This window comes from Pelophylax lessonae, assembly GCF_965119305.1.
Source record: "Pelophylax lessonae genome assembly, chromosome: 5".
NCBI classification, from domain to species: Eukaryota; Metazoa; Chordata; class Amphibia; order Anura; family Ranidae; genus Pelophylax; species Pelophylax lessonae.
Window position 1 is genome coordinate 398,747,065 of NC_138772.1, and position 6,000 is coordinate 398,753,064.

Genomic DNA, 6,000 nt, shown 5'->3' on the forward strand with positions numbered 1-6,000 from the left:
AAATCGCAGATCGCCGCCATTACGCGTTAAAAAAAAAAACACCAAAAATGACAGAAATCTTTCCCTTTGTTAGTAAACGCAATAACTTTTGCGCAAACCAATCAAAATACGCTTATTGCGATTTTTTTTACCAAACATAGGTAGCAGAAAACAAATTGGCCAAAAATTTTTTAAAAAATTGGTTTTTACATCTTTTTTGGGGGGAATTTCATATAAAAAAATGTTAAAAATATTGTTATTTTTTCAAAATAAACGCTCTTTTTTTGTTTATAGCGCAAAAAGTAAAAATCGCACAGGTGATCAAATACCACCAAAAGAAAGCTCTGTTTGTGGAAAAAAAAGGACGTAAATTTCGTTTGGGTACGGCGTCGCACGACCGCGCAATTGTCAGTTGAAGTCGCACAGCGCCGAATCGCAAAAAGTGGCCTGGACGGAAGACAGCAAAATCCTCCGGTGGTAAAGTGGTTAAGGTTGCAGGTGGCACCGAATGTTCAGAACCCTCCTAAGCGTGTTTCATTTTTTCAGGATATGAGTGGGTTCTTCACGTGCAAGTCTTGCAGAGTCTGTAAATTGAATGTTGCAGGTAGAAGAAAAAGTGAGGAATTTGTTACCTGTGTAACTAAGCTCACTCATAAAATCAAACCCTTCATCACCTGTACCTCTAGGTACGTGGTGTACCTTATTAGGTGCCCATGTGGTCTGGAATACATGGGACGCACCACGAGGATGCTCAGGGTACGTCTTAACGAGCATATTACTAACATTTTAAATGGCTTCCCAAAGCACAGTGTCTCCCGTCATTATGACACCTACCATAATAGGGACCCTGCAGGCACTTTATTCCTAGGGATTGATAAGTACACAGGTAATTGGAGGGGCAATAATCTCACTAGGGGTGTGTCCAGGCTGGAGACAGCCTGGATCTATAAGTTAAAATCTTTTACACCACACGGGTTGAACGTGGAGTGGGATATAAATGCTTTTATAGCCAATTCTTAGTTGCCCTCCCCTTTCTCTTATATTGAATCTTAGGATTTTACTATTTATTAATGTATGCTGTGTTCTTATTTATATAATTCTCTATGGTTGTTTTTAAATGTTGTATTGTATATTTATGTTCATATTGCATTTTAATATGTGTGTGATATACAGCAGGGCTCAAAATTTCAAGTCATGAGCTACTAGCCAGGCCTTAAGAGTTACTCGCCACTTGTTGCCCCACCCAAACCCTACCCTGCTCCGCCCCTAAACACGCCCTCATAAAATATCTCATAAAATTACACTGTTAAATGCTTTAGCATGTCCCCTTAAATTGAAGAGTGCCCACAGCATGTCCCCTTTCATTGCAGAGCGCCCACAGCATGTCCCCTTACATTGCAGAGCGATCATCACAGCATGTCCCCTTACATTGCAGAGTGCCCACAGCATGTCCCCTTTCATTGCAGAGCACCCACAGCATGTCCCCTTACATTGCAGAGCGCCCACAGCATGCCCCCTTACATTGCAGAGTGCCCAACGCATGTCCCCTTAAATTGCAGAGCGCCCACCGCATGTCCCCTTTCATTGCAGAGTGTTCACAGCATGTCCCCTTACATTGCAGAGCGCCTACAGCATGTCCCCTTTCATTGCAGAGCGATCACAGCATGTCCCCTTACATTGCAGATCGCCCACAGCATGTCCCCTTACATTGCAGAGCACCCACAGCATGTCCCCTTACATTGCAGAGCGCCCACAGCATGTCCCCTTACATTGCAGAGCGATCATCACAGCATGTCCCCTTACATTGCAGAGCACCCACAGCATGTCCCCTTACATTGCAGAGCGATCATCACAGCATGTCCCCTTACATTGCAGAGCGCCGACAGCATGTCCCCTTTCATTGCAGAGTGCCCACAGCATGTCCCCTTTCATTGCAGAGCGCCCACAGCATGTCCCCTTACATTGCAGAGCGCCCACAGCATGTCCCCTTTCATTGCAGAGCGCCCACAGCATGTCCCCTTTCATTGCAGAGCGATCACAGCATGTCCCCTTACATTGCAGAGCGATCATCACAGCATGTCCCCTTACAATGCAGAGTGCCCACAGCATGTCCCCTTACATTGCAGAGTGCCCACAGCATGTCCCCTTTCATTGCAGAGCGCCCACAGCATGTCCCCTTTCATTGCAGAGCGATCATCACGGCGGGCACTTACCTGCAGCGGGCGGCTTCTCATCAATCCTGTGCGTCCTGTGCGTCCTCCGTGTCTCCCGAGTCCTCCTCCTCCTCGGCCAGTTACAATCTTTCGCCTTTTGGCCAATCAGGAAACACCTGCCTCCTGATTGGCCAGTAGGAGGATCAGGAGGAAGATCCCTGTGACAATAGCGAATACTCATTCGCTATTGTCACACAATGGGTGGGCTCAGGGTGCAGTGCTCTGCTCCCAGAGCCCATCCTTTTCTGAAAAAGAAAGTGAAAGTAATCGCCGGCTGCTGTTAATGGCGGCGGCGGCGGTGGCAGGCACAACTTGCCATCCTCAAAATTCCACTCGCAAAATGCGAGTAGGCGAGTGGAATTTTTGAGGGCTGATATACAGTATATATATATATTTTTCTGTTAGGTTTTAAACATGATTAGTGAAGATGTGGTTTCTGATTTTAAGCACAAGATGGCGCTGTTGTTGTATACTGTGTATATCTGAGTTCTTATTTAAATATATTTAATGATTTTTTATATTTGGCGGCCCTTTGTAATAACGATCGCGCTGCCTGGATGCTGATTCAACTGTTGGTTGAATTTATGCATATGTATCTGCAATATGTGATACAATTATTTCCGGCTTGCTGGTTAGTAATGCTCTGTTTTCTTCCGGTCTGTGGAGCGCATTCAGTTGCGACTCCCACTTCCGGGTTTTGTCCCGGCCAGTCCGCTTTGTCCTCTTACTATAAAAAGGCGCCTATCAGCTGCAGGGCCACGCCCCTGAAGACGTCATTTGCGTATGACGAAACGTGTTGGACCGCTCCTGATTGGAAGCCTGGACGCTCATGCGCAGTGGAGGACAACCGCGGCCATCTTGTCGGTTAGATCCGGAACCACGCTGATCAGCGTTTATATGCTCAGATACCCCCTGCTTAATGTGAGTTGTATTCTTATCTATTTGAATAAATGATTGACGCTTACTTACTACACTATGAGGGGTATCATCTTTCTTCTATGAGCGGTTCCTGATCTGATGTAACACTTGATACTATATCCATGAGACCTTCCTTTGAGAAATGGATTGGGATGATGACCCTATGACAGTTTGCCAAGTTATATCTTGAATGCCTGTCTATCATATCCGTCTGGTAAGCGTGTTTTGGCACTTTACTTGGTGGCAGATCTGCTTCACTCTTTTACTCAGTACTGGTTGCTGTGCATTTTCTCACTGGGATCGCTGGATACTTTTATATGGACTATTTATGGACTTTTTAATAATATTTTAGTGCTACATATTTATATTTTTGATCTTGTCCACGTATTGTCAGTATATGACTAGTGTAGCTGCTGTTTGATGTATTTGGGAATTTTTATATATTTATATATTAATACTTAGCGCAGCTATTTATTTATAGTCTTAACAAAGGACTGGCAGAGGATATAAAAAAAATATTTATACGTAACTTCAATTTTACATTCTCTGAAAGGCTTTTCCAGAGGCAGGCAGGGGTAATCAACGACCAAGCTTGGGGAAGCCTGGAAAAAAAAACCTAGACCTAGAAAACAAATCACTACTCCACCGAGTACAGCAGAGCCAAAAACTAAATGTAGCCTGACTAGGGCAAGGTGCTACATCAAAAATAATAAACTTTCCCCTTGCATTGATAGTGGTGAAGTTCCCCCTTACATTGATAGTGATGAAGTTCCCCCTAACATTGATAGTGGTTAAGTTCCCCCTTATGTTAATAGTGATGAAGTTCCCTTTTATGTTGCTAGTGGTGATATTTCCCTTTACATTGCTAGTGGTGAAGTTCCCCTTTGTGTTGATAGTGGTGAAGTTCCCCTTCATGTTGATAGTGGTAAAATTCCCCCTTACGTTGATAGTGGTGAAGTTCCCTCTTACATTGATAGTGGTTAATTGCCCCCTTACATTGATAGTGATGAAGTTCCCCCTTACATTGATAGTGATGAAGTTCCCCCTTACGTTGATAGTGGTTAGGCTCCCCCTTATGTTGATAGTGGTGAAGTTCCCTTTTATGTGGATAGTGGTGAAACTTCCCTTTTATGTTGATAGTGGTGAAACTTCCCTTTACGTTGCTAGTGGTGAAGTTCCCCTTTGTGTTGATAGTGGTGAAGTTCCCCTTCATGTTGATATTAGGGAAGTTCCCCCTTACATTGATAGTGGTGAAGTTCCCTCTTACATTGATAGTGGTTAATTGCCCCCTTACATCGATAGTGGGGAAGTTCCCCTTTATGTTTGATAGTGGTAAAAATTTTCCTTTATGTTTGATAGTGATGAAGTTCCCCCTTACCTTGCTAGTGGTGAAGTTCCCCTTTAGGTTGCTAGTGGTGAAGTTCCCCCCTATGTTGATAGAGGTGAAGTTCCCCCTTATGTTGATAGTGGTGAACTTCCAAACCCTTATGTTGATAGTGGTGAACTTCCCCCTTATGTTGATAGTGGTGAACTTCCCCCTTATGTTGCTAGTGGTGAAGTTCCTCTTTATGTTGACAATGGTGAAGTTCCACCTTAAGTTACAATGGTGACATTTTCCATCACGTTGCTAGTGGTGAAGATCCCCCTTACAATGATGGTCAGTGGTGAAGTGTCTTCTTATGGTGGGGGAAAGCAGTGAATTGCCTCCTCATGTTAGCGGTCAGTGGTGTAGGACCCCTTCATGTTGTTGGTCTCTGGGAGTTAAACAGATTACAGTTCTTTCTATTCCCTTGAAGTGAAATAATATGAAAGCCAGTGGGTGGCAGTGTAATTACATGAAATCCTGATTCTTGGTTGAAAATGTTGGTGTGGCTTATGAAAGGTATACAATGTAAAAGTCACATTGAGCTAGCAATTTTCATTCTGGATTTGCCATACATAAATTGGTATATAAAAGATAATCAAGATCTAGGGAATATAACAGAAATCTCTAAACAGTGGCCTACTGACATTTTGGCCAGGATCGCCAGCAGGGGGCCTGAGAAGATGAGGTTCAGGTCCGCTCTGTGTAAAACCTTTGCACAAAGCAAGTAAGTATGACATGTTTGTTATTTCAAAAAAATCGCTTTACAATCACTTAAAGCTTATGCGAATACTTTAATGTCCATGGTCTAGGCACAGATGCACTAAAATTTTCCTGCAAATCTAAAATGTCCCCATCCAACTCCCACCTCCTAAACCTCTATGTAAAAATTGAAATGTTGCAGTTCCCAATTGCTTACTCTTATTTTCATTTTTTGGGCAAGTCTTTCTTATTTCTCTTTTCTACAGATTTGCTTACTTTCTTAGCTTTGGGAAAAAATAAACAGACTATTGAGAGGAACAAAATCAGTGGCTTCTTAGGTGTAATTCCAGATGCAAACAAGACATTTATTCAGCTATTTCTTATTTTGGAAAGTTTGAGAAAAAGCCAATGTTTATAATGTTTACTGTCTACTTTCTAAAAAAAAATAAAGACCAAACTGTAAATTCAGATTACAGCCTCACATTGTGGCCTATGTTTCTGGTAAAGCTGAGGCCACATACTGTATTTAGCTTATAGAACATTTTATAATACATCATAAATGGTCTTTGCTCAGCCATGTGACCAAGACAAAGCAGATTTATTGTTTGAATGTTAAAATTATGAATGTACATGATGCACACTCCCAACATGGATTGATAGTAGAGTAGAAGCAACTGAAAAAAATTGTTCCTGAAAGAGAAGTGTGGGATGGCCTAAATAAATAATAAATATATACCTTCAGCCTGGAACAACTGTTGACTCTTTTCTCTGACCTTAAATTTTTTCTGTAACCACACTTGAACAGTTGGTAAGAACTGAGTACCA